Source organism: Miscanthus floridulus, chromosome 3, assembly GCF_019320115.1.
Source record: "Miscanthus floridulus cultivar M001 chromosome 3, ASM1932011v1, whole genome shotgun sequence".
NCBI lineage: Eukaryota > Viridiplantae > Streptophyta > Magnoliopsida > Poales > Poaceae > Miscanthus > Miscanthus floridulus.
Genome location: NC_089582.1, coordinates 66,655,223 through 66,668,989, shown reverse-complemented (window position 1 = coordinate 66,668,989; position 13,767 = coordinate 66,655,223). Strand labels below are relative to the sequence as shown.

At 49.3% G+C, this 13,767-nt stretch overlaps 1 pseudogene; it reads left to right on the top strand.

The window, feature by feature from the left end:
- The first annotated feature begins 1,351 nt into the window (after positions 1-1,351).
- The window catches only part of LOC136543846 (uncharacterized), a 69,612-nt pseudogene continuing 57,196 nt past the window's right edge, over positions 1,352-13,767 (top strand).

Sequence of the window (13,767 nt, the reverse complement as noted above, 5' to 3'; positions counted from 1 at the left end):
GGTGCTAGTGCGATGGTGGGGTCTTAAGGCGAGGTGGGGTGGTGGTGTGTAGCAGAGGGCATGGGCTAGTGGAGTAGGGGGAGGCAGTGGTTTTGGTGGTGCAGAGCAGGGGAGTGGAGGGGGGGGACTGTTGGAGGCGGTGGTGGTGGACCTAGTGTAGTGGTGGTGTTTTAGTAGGGGACAGAGGTGGCTAGGGTGGGGCTGGTAAAGTCGGCAGTTGGTTCTTGGTGGTCCAGGGGTGGTGAAGGTGTTAGAGGCTTCGGAGAAGAGCTGTGTTCTAATGAAGATAGGGAGGAAGAAGGGGGTGGAGGGATTTGGAGGGACTGTTGGGATGTCTCAAGCTCTCTGAGGAGGAGCAGAGGGCCATCAAGGGTGCTCGGCAGATGGTGTTGAGTGAGGCGGGTCGACCTCCTCAGGCGGTAGGCAAGCTTTTTGCCTCAAAGTCAGGGTATGTGGATAGTTTGGTGCAAACATTGGGGAGAATTTGGTGCCCTAGGGAGGGGATTCGGTGCAAGGAGCTTAGCAACAACTTGTTCCTCTTCACCTTTCTACAGCCGAAAGGGAAGCGTAGAGCGATCACGGAGGGGCCATGGGAGTTTGGAGGTGACTTACTGATAGTGGTGGATTTTGATGACTCCAAAAGGTTGAAGGACTTGGAGTTTATCTCTATTCCGGTATGGATCAGGATTTTTGATCTACCACTAGGTTTGATGAATGAGGAGACGGCGTGATGGATCAGAAACAAAGTGGGTCGGTTCTTGGAGGTGGATAAGGATGAGGATGGTATGGTTGTGGGAGAGTTCCTTCAAATCAAAGTGTTGTTGGATGTTCCTAAACCTCTATTTAGGGGAATTACTTTGGAGGATGGAGAAGGAAAGGGGGAGGGATGGTGTAGTTTCAAATATGAGTTCTTGCCAAAATTTTGCTCTATGTGTCGTCACCTTGGGCATGTGGAAAAGGAGTGTGATGATGATGAGGGGGTTCGGCGTGAGGAGGGGAAGCAATTTGGGGAGTGGCTTAGGGTGATGCCAACCCGTAAGAAAGATGGAAGGGGGGAGTGGGCAGAAGGGGGAAGTTCAGGTGGTAGCTATCAACAACAGAAAGATGCAAGTTGGGGGAGGAGCTCAGGATAGAAGGGTACAGGAAGAGGGGAGGCCTCACGCAAACCGGTTGAAGGGGTGGAAGATGATCGAAAAGATGATGGCTCGAGCTCCCTAAAGCTGAAGGCAAGCATGGTACATGGGGCACACCAAAAAGACTAGAGTTGGTGGCTAAATCATCGGAGGGAGATGAACAACTTGAGTCTAGAGTGGCAAAGTCTAGGGATAACAATGAGGTGGTTGCTGTGGGCATGTCTAAAGTTGAGAGGACTTCGTTGCCCACCGTGCAGATGGATCTAGTGGGGGGAGAAAGGGAGGATGGTGGTGAGGACCTGATTAGCATCCTCTCGGACTCCATCCTCAATGAGATCATCACTCGCTTCCCCATCGTCGACGCCATCCGCATCCAGGTCTTCTCCACCTAGTGGCGCCACATCTGGCGCTCCTCCCCGATCAACCTCGATGACGGTGAGTCCTACAACTGCTGGCTCTAGTCCCCTGCCCTCATCGGTCTCTAGGAGCTTGGGATCAAGGCAGGGCACTCTTCTCAGCTAGAAGACACGAGAGCACTATCATGGTAGGACAACATAAGAGCACTACTAGAGCGGGCATTTTTCCAATTTGCTCCAACACTACGCCTCCTAAAGATCGGCCACCACACCTTCCCCTCCACCGGTGCTGTGGCGTCGCTCCGGTTCTCACACCTTGAGCTCATCTTGTTCTGCTACATGGACATCTCAGAAGGTATGCTGCACGGGGTGCTTGCTGGCTGCCCTATGCTCAGAACCCTCATCCTCATCCTCATTTTGGAGAGAGCGCATCCCCTTTTATAGATGAAGGGGATGGCTTTACAAGAGAGAGTGTGAGAGAAAGAGAGTGTGTGCGCTACCTAGTCTTGTTGCCCATGCCATTGGGTACTAGGTGGTTTGTCGGTGGCCACAATACTGTTGATGGCTAGATGCATGTGGTTGGTTCCACTGTGTTTCTTCTGGTACGGCAAACATCAGCGCCTACCATACTATAGGTGAAATGTCGGCACCCACAATACTATTGGTGTTCTAACATGTCTAGAAGGTTATAAAGTACCCTTCTGACATGACCTGACAATATTGTTCTGTAGGTGTGCAGGGTACGGTCCTTGGTATTGCGGTTGACTAGAGCACCCCGCCTTACTTGCTCCATCCATTTCCTAGGTCTTCACCTAGCGGGCATCCCCAGTTGGTCATTCCCTAGTCGGCTCTGACCTCCCAGTCAGAGAAGAGTTGTAAGCAGAGGTTCTGTGTATTCCCGGTTGGAGAAGCAAGTTAGAGTCAGAAGTGAGCGTCGTCCTCTTCTTGGCTAGGCCTTCTGGTCAGAGAGGAGGGCTAGAGTCAAAGGCGAGCATCGTTCCTCCTTGGCTAGGCCTTCTAGTCAGAGAGGCAGGCCGGAGTTGGAAGTGAGCGTTGTCCTCTCTTTGGCTAGGCCTTCCGATCAGAGAGGCAGGCCAGAGTCAGAAGCGAGCGTTGTCCTCTCTTTGGCCAGGCGTTCTGGTTAGAGAGGTGGTCTGGAGTCAGAAGTGAGCGTTGTTCCTCCTTGGCCAGGCCTTCTAGTTAGAGACTGGATCACCCTTCTGGCCTATCATTAGGTTTTTGGGCCGGCCCAGGAGTTACGCGTCGTTCGCAATGTCGTCCGCTGGGCCAAGCTTTTGCTGGGAAGCAGGTCCATGAGGGACCTCGGGTTTATGAACCTAACATCATCTCACCTGTAGATTCATCGACAATGAATGACTTCGACTACAACTTGTACGACTTTGACTACGAAAATCTTAGGGTGAGGGTGACGATGTGGTAGGTTATCATCGAGGATTCCCCTCTCCTAGAAAAGTTGGTCCCCTACCGTGCTCGGCTACTGCTGAATCTTTCCAGCTATGAGTGGTCAGTGCTCCCAAACTCAAGGTCCTAGGATCCCTTTCCTTCACCATCCCCAAGTTGGACTTTTGCGGCACCATCTTTGAACGGACCATCCGCCATGTGAGCTCTGACAATGTTATCATGTGTTACGATCAATGATAGGTTTGCATAGAATTCAGGCGAGTAGCAGTAGATCAGAGTGGAGGAAGGAGAGCAAAGCACAAGGTTGGGTATAGAGGAAGGCTTGCAGGAGGGGAAAGATAGTTGTTACAATGCTCATGAATGAATCTTTCCCTCATGCCTAATACAATAAGTAGACTATGCTGAGCAGGTGACTTAAGCTGTGATCCAGTCTTCGCTTATCCCGCACATGCTCCGCATCCTCGGCCTAGTGGACCTCCTGGCTAGCTGTGGCCTAGGCTCAAGAGTCGCTCTCTCATCTTCTGTTGCTGGATGCTGAATAGTAGGTCCCATAACATCCCTCCCCCTTGCGCGCCAGGCTGGCTCTAGATGGTAGCATAGGGAAACAGCTACTTTAGGAACTCCAAATCTTCCTAGGTAGACAACGATGAAGACCGATTAGACCATTTGATCAAGCCTTGGGTGATAGAGCACGTACCCTTGAAGATGGTTCAGGTCTACAAAATCTTTTCTAGCACGCTCAAGAGTACAACTTCATATGGAGGATGAGTTGTAACCGAGTGGTGAGCACCCACTGATTTCTTATAATGCGCAACATGGAAAATCAGATGGACAGATGAAGAAGCCAGGAGCTCCAACCGATAAGCAATAGTTCAAACACAAGCCAGAACACGATAGGGCCCAAAGAACTTGAAAGAGAGCTTCTAATTAGTGCGTTGTGCCAAAGATGACTGAATGTATGGCTGAATTTTGATGAAAACCAAGTCACCCACTTGAAACTGGCATTCGGATCGGTGCTCATCTGCTTGGCGCTTCATGCGTTGCTTTGTGCGATTGAGATGCTGGCAAATGACATCTATCATGAGAGCTCTATCTGACAACCATGAAGCCAAGTTAGTGACTAGAGTATCAGGACCAGTGGAGATGTCGCACTGACAAGGAGGATATCCATAGAGTACTTCAAAAGGAGACTGCCCCAATGCTAAATGATAGTTGGTATTATACTAGAACTCCGCTTGATCTAGATATTGACGCCATTGCCTAGGACAAGCATGTGCAAAATAGCGGAGGAAGGTCTCGACACACTGATTAACTTGCTCTGTTTGCCCATCTAATTGCGGATGATAAGCTGTGCTCATCCTGAGTTCAACCCCAGCCAACTTGAAAAGCTCTCGCCAAAAGTGACTAGTGAAAATTTTATCTTGATCCGAGACAATAGCTTGTGGTAGACCATGAAGCTTATAGACATGAGACATGAATACCTAGGCAACTAATGTAGCACTGAAGGGATGCCTGAGTGGTAGGAAGTGGGAGTACTTTGAGAAAAGGTCAACCACCACCAAGATGCAATTGAACCCACCAGAAACTGGTAAACCCTCAATAAAATCCATGGAGACCACTGTCCAAGCACGATCAGGTACAGGCAATGGCTATAGGAGACCAAGCAACTTGGATCGATCGGGCTTTGCCTACTGGCACACAACATAGGTAGAAACAAATGACTATACCATTGTTTTCATGCCATGCCAGGAAAACATTTGCTTCAAACGCCGGTAGGTGACGGCGATCCTAGAATGGTCACCAATAGGTGAGGCATGGACTACAGTGATGAGCTTCTGATGTAAAGAGGTATCCTACCCGACCCAGATGTAGTTCTTGTAACACAGCAGACCATCACATAGAATGAAATGAGGCACTACAGCCGATTGGGTGGAGAGCTTGGTGAGAAATTCTTGTGAATGCACGTCTTGAGCATAGGAAGCCATCACTTCATCTAACCATTGCGGCTGATAGACAGAAACAGCTACAAATTGAGCACTTGGGCAACGAGACAAAGCATCGGCTGCTCCATTATCTAAACCCTTATGATAAACAATTTTGTACTAGAGGCCAACCAGTTTGGCAAACACTTTCTATTGCCATGGGGTGTGAAGTCTTTGCTTAGTGAGCTACACCAGGCTGCGGTGATCCATGATGATTTGGGATTTAGTATGTTGTAGATAGATGCACCACTGCTCGAGAGTGTTATAGTAAGCCCAGGATAGTGTTTCTTTTCTTAGGAAGTAGACCAGTGCACGATCTTCACGACACGGCCCAGGGCATTGGGATGGCAGTGGTCGATCACGAGCGTGCCGTGATTTTCTTGGTCCTTAGTGACCATGTAAAGATGCATGTATTTCCTTTACATAGAGATAGAAAGCAACTAAAAATGTTGCCGCTTTGCAGCACCAAAATCATCGTGTGTCCACTATGTTCGCATGTGTTCATTGTCTTCTCCCTCTCGCCGGTTCGGGATTCTGACATTTGGTACCAGAGCTAGGTCCTAACATCACCAAGTTGTAGTCACCATCTAAGAAGCTGCTGACTGGTGATGCCTCCGGTGATAAGAAGGTCCAGCCGTCGAACTCACCGCCATGTCGCCGTGGTCGCTCTCACAGCCGCCACTCGTGCAACTAGGACACCGGGTCACGCGTCATCGAGTGCATCATTGAGCGACCATCAGCGAATGTCGCATGGCCAATGTTGACCTAGACCAACTATCCAGAATGGGCCCTGGTCATGGAGGTAAACTTCTAGACCCTCAGAGTCTGGGACGCCGTCCACCATGGCATCGCCGAGGACCTTGATGGAGATGAGTACCACGATGACCGATAGGCGATGGTTGGGCTCCTATGCTCGGTACCCTCCGAGCTCTGGAGCACCCTCACCGTCAAGCGCATGGTGAAAGAGGCATGGGACGCGGTCAAGAACTTGTGGATCGGCGACGAACGCGCACGTGATGCCAGCGCATAGTAGCTCCGCTGGGAATTCGGTAACCTCTCCTTCAAGGAAGGGGAGAGCATCAACGAGTTCGGCATCCGCATTACCGCGCTCGCTACCAACCTCTGCTCCCTCGGCGACAACATCACCGATGCTGAGGTAGTGAAGAAATTGCTGTAGGTGGTCCTAGAAAGGCTGAACCAAGCTGCTGTCTCCCTCAAGATGTTCCTTGACCTAAACAAGGTCACCATCGAGGAGGTGGTTGGACGGCTACGCATGTTTGAGGAGTGCGCCAAGCCCAAGGAGGTCACAGAAGCCATGGGGCGCCTGATGCTCTACGAGGAGGACTGGGAGGCCTACCGTAAAGCATGCCATGAGCAAAAGAACTCTGGTGGCAGCGGTGGCCCTAGCAGCCGTGGGAAGTGCTAGGGGCATGGTCACGGTGGTGCAGGATCCTCGACGCATGACGGCCATGATGGCTAGAATGTAGGCACCGGGAACATTGGTGGCGGGAGGCCACCACCTGGTACCCTCTACAACAACTGTGGCAAGTCCGGCCAATGGGCCAAGGATTGCCATGGGAAGAAGAAGGGTGCGGCACATGTCACATAGGCGGAGGAGAATGAGCACGTGCTAATGTACATCGCCATGGACACCAAGGTAATCGCGCCATCCATGTCATGCTGCCACCCTAGGTCACCGCCACCCATCGTTGAGCCATAGGCGCGTGTCCACCTTGTCGAACCGAAGGTGCTCCTCCACCTCAGTGAGGAAGAGAAGGAGGCTATGGTGTCTCACCACTGGGTACTGGACACTGGGGCCATGAACCACATGACAGGTACACGCACTGTCTTCACCGAGCTAAACACCAGCGTCACCGGCACCATCAAGTTCAGGGACGGATCAGTGGTTGACATCTAGGGCAAGGGTACCATCCTCTTTGTCTGCAGATCAGGTGAACATCATCGCCTTGATAGGGTCTACTACATCCCGTGCCTCACCACGAACATCATCAGCCTAGGGCAGATGGACAAGGATGGCTACAAGGTCGACATCTAGTCCGACATACTGCGCCTCTTTGACCTAGAGCGGCAACTGCTGGTGAAGGTGCACCGATCATCGAGCCGGCTCTACTTCCTCGACATGAACATCACCGCTCCGATGTGCCACACCGTGCATGTCAGCAACATGGCGTGGCGCTGGCATGAGCGGTATTGTCACCTCAACTTCCAAGCGCTATGCAAGCTCGGGCGTGCGGACATGGTGCGAGGACTTCCGGTGATCGACCACGTAGATCAAGTCTATGAGGATTGTGTCCTGGCAAAGTAGAAGAGGACGCTGTTCCCTAAGGCTGCCAAGTATCGGGCTTAGGAGGAGCTTGAACTGGTCCATGGTGACCTTTACGGCCTAATCTCGCCATCAACACCGGCCGAGAACGCCTACTTCTTGCTGCTCGTCGATGACATGAGCCGCTATATGTGGCTCACTCTTTTGTGCTCAAAGGTGGATGCACCGACGGCGATCATGATGGTCCAAGCACACGTTGAGTGCAAAACCAGCAAGATATTGATGGTGCTCTGCACCAACAACGGTGGTGAGTTCACCTTAGTTGAGTTCGGTGAGTACTGTGCAGGAGAGGGCATCCGGCGTCACCACTCGGCCCCATACGCGCCATAGCAGAATGGCATGGTGGAACGTCAAAACCAAATGGTCATGGCAATGGTGAGGAGCATCCTACGAGCGTGGAACATACTGGGCCACTTCTAGGGTGAGGCAGTGCACACTGCCATGTTCCTCCTCAACCGGGCGCCCACCAGCATGCTCGATGGGATGACCCCATACCAGGCGTGTTTGGGTGCATCACCTACATCAAGCGCCTACACCTACACCTTAGCAAGCTCGACGACCGCGGGTAGAAGGTTGTCTTCATCGGGTACTAGGACGGGTCAAAGGCGTACCGTTTCTATGACCCTATCACTGAGCGCGTCCATGTCTCCCACGGTGCCACCTTTGATGAGGGTGTGCGCTGGGACTAGGAAGACGCCTCGGTCACCATCAATGAGCACCCCTTCACCATCGTGGACAACTATGAGCTGCGGCGCCAATGTGTCATGGCGATGGCCCAAGAGTCGATGTCTCCTAATCAGCGCTCACTGGCTTCCTCACCACCGACCGCGTCGAGCTCATCGTCGTCACCTGGCACACCGAGCTCACCGCCACCCATGTTGCCGGTCTCGACACCATTGATGGCTGGGATGCAGGTAGAGTTCGTGACACCACTCACTGCTGACCCAAACCTTGATGCTGATGATGATGAGGAGGGGGAGCACTAGTACCGAATGCTGGACAACATCCTTGGCATGGATGCAGCACCCAGACTGGCACACTGTGATGCCATGGACGCTAAACTACATGTAGTGAGCCATGCTGTGAGCATGGAGGAACTCGGGTCGCTAAAAGAAGCCGACAGCGACCCCAATTGGGTTGCTGCGATGGAGGAGGAGATGAAGTCGATCTACGATAATGAAACATGGTCACTAGTCAAACTTCCACATAGACACCGAGCCGTTGGTTTGAGGTGGGTGTACAAGGCTAAGCGTGATGGGAACGGCGGCATCATCAAGTACAAAGCTCGCCTCGTCACCAAAGGCTATGTGCAGCATCTCGGCATCGACTTTAAGGAAGTGTACGCGCCGGTCGCTCGACTGGAGTTGGTGTAGCTGGTCATCGCCATCACGGCGCACTACGGGTGGGGCGTCCATCACATGGATGTCAAGTCAGTGTTCTTGAATGGAGAGCTCTAGGAGGAAGTCTACATCCAGCAACCTCCTAGCTTCATCAATGACAAGCACAAGCACAAGGTGCTCCAACTTCACAAGGCACTCTACGGCCTCCGTCAGGCTCCACGCGCATGGTACCAAAAGCTGGATGCTGAGCTATTATCACTCGGGTTCATGCGGTACGTCGATGAACATGAGATGTACACCTATGGCAAAGGTGAAGGGCGCCTGATCGTGGGCATATACGTTGATGATCTTATCATCACTGGAGGTAACGTAGATGTCGTGGGGAGGTTCAAGAAGTAGATGCTGAGCACCTTCTGCATGAGTGATCTTGGGCTCCTCTCCTACTACCTTGGCCTCGAGGTCACCCAAGGAGCTCATGGGATCACGCTACGCCAAAGTGCCTATGCCACCAAGATCCTCGAGAAGGCTGGGCTGGCAGGTTGCAATGCGAGCGCCATGCCCATGGAGATGAAGCTGAAGCTTCTGAAGGAAGGCTCGATGCCAAGTGTGGACGCCACCAAGTACCGTAGCCTCATTGGTAGCTTGAGGTATTTGTGCAATTCTAGGCCAGACCTGGCATACGTGGTGGGCTACCTCAGTCGGTTCATGGAGGCACCGTGGCAAGAGCATCTAGCAGCTATGAAGCGCGTCCTTCGCTACGTGGTGGGCACGGTGCACTAGGGTGTGCACTACCATCCGGGAGGAAAGAAGGGAGCAGTGCCTCGGTTGCTGGGCTACTCCGATAGCGACCTAGCAGGCGACATTAATGATTGAAAAAGCACAAGCAGCCTCATCTTCTCCCTTGCTGGTGGGCCGATTGCATGGCAGTCGGTGAAACAAAAGGTGGTTGCACTGTCATCCTGTGAGGCGGAATACATTGCGGTTGCTGGAGCTATGTGCGAGGCAGTTTGGCTGGCATGGTTGTTGGCTGAGCTCATTGGAGGAGCCATCCTCACACCCAAGCTCAAGGTGGACAACAAGTCCACCATCGCCTTGATGAGGAATCTTGTGCATCATGACTGGAGTAAGCATATCAATGTGAAATTCCACTTCATCTGGAAGTGCTGCGATAGGAAGCTGATCGATGTTGAGTTCGTTGGCACTGAACTGCAGCTGGGCGACATTCTCACTAAAGCGCTCGGGCGTGTTCGGTTCTAGGAGCTGCGTGGCGACATCGGCATGAAGAATTTAGTTTAGGTACTCCAGGGCTTAGGAGGAGATTGTTATAGTAAGCCTAGGATAGTGTTTCTTTTCTTAGGAAGTAGATGAGTGCGCGATCTTCACGACATGGCCTAGGGTGTTGGGATGGTAGTGGTCGATCATGAGCATGCCATGATTTTCTCGGTCCTTAGTGACCATGTAAAGATGCATGCATTTCCTTTACATAGAGATAGAAAGCAACTAAAAACATTGCCGCTTTGCAGCACCAAAATCATCGTGTGTCCACTGTGTTCGCGTGTGTTCATTGTCTTCTCCCTCTCGCCGGTTCAGGATTCTAATAGAGGGCCAACAAAATTGCCATATACTCTTTCATAAGTAGAGAGTCCCACGGAGCGTGGACCCAGAGCCATGCTGAGAAATGCCAATGGATGGCCGCCCTATGTCAACATGGCTCTAATGCCTATACTGCTAGCATCTGTCTCCACCAAAAATGGTTTGCTAAAATTGGGGAGAGCGAGCACCGGTTTTGTAGTGAGGGCTTGCTTCAAGGTCTGAAACGCCAGCTCCTGAACATCAGTCCAGACAAATATAGCACCTTTGCGAAGCAACTCATTCTATGGCCGGGATATGTGTAACACCTCTGGTGTTTTGACCTAGCACTAAAATTTGACATGTCATCATATGCATTGCAAGGCATTCATAAAGTAGAAAATTTTGAATGCATTCATTAAATAAGCTTTATTTCATAATGTTGTTAGTTCATGTGATGGGATTCAAAACCCTAAATAAAGATCATGATCACAAGGGTCAAATTTCATGTGATCATGTGAGGTCATGTGTCATTTGACTCAAATAACCCTAATGGGCCATGTTACTGGTCAAAAATCAAAGTTAAAGTAAAAGAAAAACAAATCAAATTTGAATTCAAATTCAAATCATAAAAGTCCTTTTTGCCCCTTTTGTCTAATTCAAAATCCATGTGGAATTTGGGGTTGAGGCAAAAAGCAAAGTTGAAGATTATTTTATAAGGATCAACTTTAATATTCAAAGTTTTTCAAGTTTACATATAAAATTTGGAGTAATTTTGAAATGATTCAAATGCTCAAATGCACCCCAAATTCAAATTTCAAAATGGAGGTAGAATTTGAAAATGTTCCTTGAAGAAAAGTTGTAGAGTTTGAAAAGTTGAGCAACTTTCATTTTTGGAGATTTTCAACTTCTTTAGAAGATTTGTGAGTAATTTGAAAAATAGACGCAGTGGCAAATCTGTAAATACTTCAAAAATCAGGATAACCACAGGACGCCACTGCCTCACCGCCGACGTCCTTTCTCCGGCCTTCTAGGCACGCCTACAACCACCCTTGGCTTCGTGCTGGCACGAGGAGCACACTGCATGTCGAGTCCGCGCGCTCCTGGCCGAGCTATAAGACCCAGACGACGCTGTTCACTTTTCTTCCTTCCCTCTGCTTTCCCGATGCTGCCGTCTCAACTCCGGCGAGCTTCTCTCGTCTTAGCACAAGTTAGCCCCGAAAAAGCCATGTTCTAGTTCCGCCTGCTCCTTGCACATCCGACCAAGCTGTTGCTGCCGCTTGATTTCACCGAGAGCTCGTTGTCCCCGTTCATCTTCCTCGCGGCCTGCAACCTCAACAGAAACTCCAACTCACCATGGCCAGTCTCATCCGGTGAGCCGTTGCCCTTAATTGTTGACTCTATGGCTTCATCTCAATGTTGTAGTGCTTATTCCACTCTTGCTTGCTTATTTTGCCCACTGCAGTCGCCGGAACGCTGTCGTCGACGAGGTCCGCTCCACCGTGATCCCGGTCACCGTCGAAACGCATCACCGTAGCTTCTCCGGTCTCGCTTGTTGCTTCAACACGATCGGGGTGAGCCACTGATGCTTCCTGAACTCTCTGTTTCACCGTTACTGGCCTTGTTTCGCCGGCATAACGCTGTCGTGCCACCGCGTCCGCCATGGCCGGTGTCAGCCTTGTTCCATGTCGTAATCACCCTCCAAAGTACCACTGATCAATGCGCCTACCTCTTGTGAACATGTTAGTGCTTTGGCCGTCGCTGTTGGGCTCACCGATGGCGAGTTAGCGCCGGTCAATGCCCGAGGTTGGGGATGACAGGTGGGGACCGGCTGTCAGTGAGAGAGAGAATAGTTTATTTTGATATTTTCTGATTTTGAATAGTGCTAAATCTTTGGAAATTTGTAGGAAAATAATCATAGCTCCAAAAATTCTGAAATTTTTTGTGTAGCTTCTGTACATGTTCTAGTAGGGTTCAAAAATTTGAAACTTGAAATTTGAATAAATGTTTAATGTTCAAATATTCAGTCCATTAATTGATAAATGCAATTTCCATGATTTTTGTAGGCCACTATATAATTCCAAAAATTATGAAATTTGTTTTGGTACACTAATTTGTCATGAGGAAGCTTACATAAAATTTTGAGGTCATTTGGAACAAGTTCATTTTTGGGCTTATTTCCAAATTAATTCAAAAATAAATAAAAGCAAACCCTAAGTGTTAGATTAGTGTTTGATCTTGTTTTGGTCATGTTTTGTGACTAGTAGGGTTTCAAGATCAGTTTGGTCAAGTCACATGTGTGGTTCTTGATGATAGGATTGTAAGTTGGTTTTGTTGGCTTGCAACTGTGCCGTGAAGGAAAATCGTATTCGGGGTGTTTTTACATTTCATGTACCGTGAAAGCATCATGTTTACATTATCATTATGTTAAAGCATATGTTATCATTTCATATAGAACCCGAGAGGGAAACAATTCTAGTTGAGCAAGTTCTAGATGAATCCCCAGTTGTCACGGGATTTGATATTTGTGGTACTGATCCGAAACCCGAGATCGTCAACGAAGGCAAGCCCCGATTTATGCATTAAACCATTACCTTGTTTACTTTGAAAAGTTTATCACATATGTTACTTATTGCATTAAGTTGATTATTTCAAATGTTACCTACTTGATGCATTGCCTACCTTGTTAATTGTTTACCATCCTTGAAGATGTTTTCATTTACAAAGGCGTAGAATGCTTAGTATGCTCTATGGTAGGCTTACAAAGGCATAGAATAATTGTTTACAATCAAAGATGGCATACTGGCCAAAGAAAGAAAGAAGGTAGAATAAACTAGAGACTACTCGGGCGACTTACCTTGAATGTCGGGTAATGTTGTCGACTATGTCGCTTAAAGGCCACTCATTGTGGATCTTCTGAATGAGACACTTTGTAGTACTGGTCACATACCCCGGTAAGCCTACTTCGGCTAATCCGATACTAAGATGAATGCCCACGCACTAGGAGTGGAGAGATGGCGGGAGTAGCGTGTACCCTCGTGGCTAGAATGTGGTCGGATTTGAGGTGTGCTGTACTCTCGGGTGGCGTGGAGACGGCTTAGTATAGGAGGATCCGGTAGCGAGGTTGATATATGCAAGATTGAGTTCTACATATGTCGTGTGATAAGGAATCCCTAGCTAGGACTTGAATCAATTCGAATTGCTGGTGCTCCGCGGATATGGAGACTCGATTCATTACAGAAGCAATGCAGGACTGGTAAATTACTAAAATATGAGAAAAAGAATGGAATGACAAGGAATGGTATATGGGAAATGTACATTTAGTTGAGATAATGAACTAAAAGGACTTAGGGGTAAAACTTGAAAATAGGATAAGAATAGTAAGCTTTTGGCAAAGAATTTTGAATCTTGCTACATCCTTACCTTGTCCCAACACCTGCATCTTTAAAAGTCTTTCAACCCCTGTTACGTCGGGTTAGTCTTGTTGAGTACTTTTGCACTCAGGGTTTGTTAACCCTTGTTGCAGGTGAGTCGCATGCGTAGGCTTGTTTTGGTACCTGCTGCATGTCTGTGTTTGAAGTCAATGACGATGAGGAGTGATGAATGGCCTTTGGACAAGGC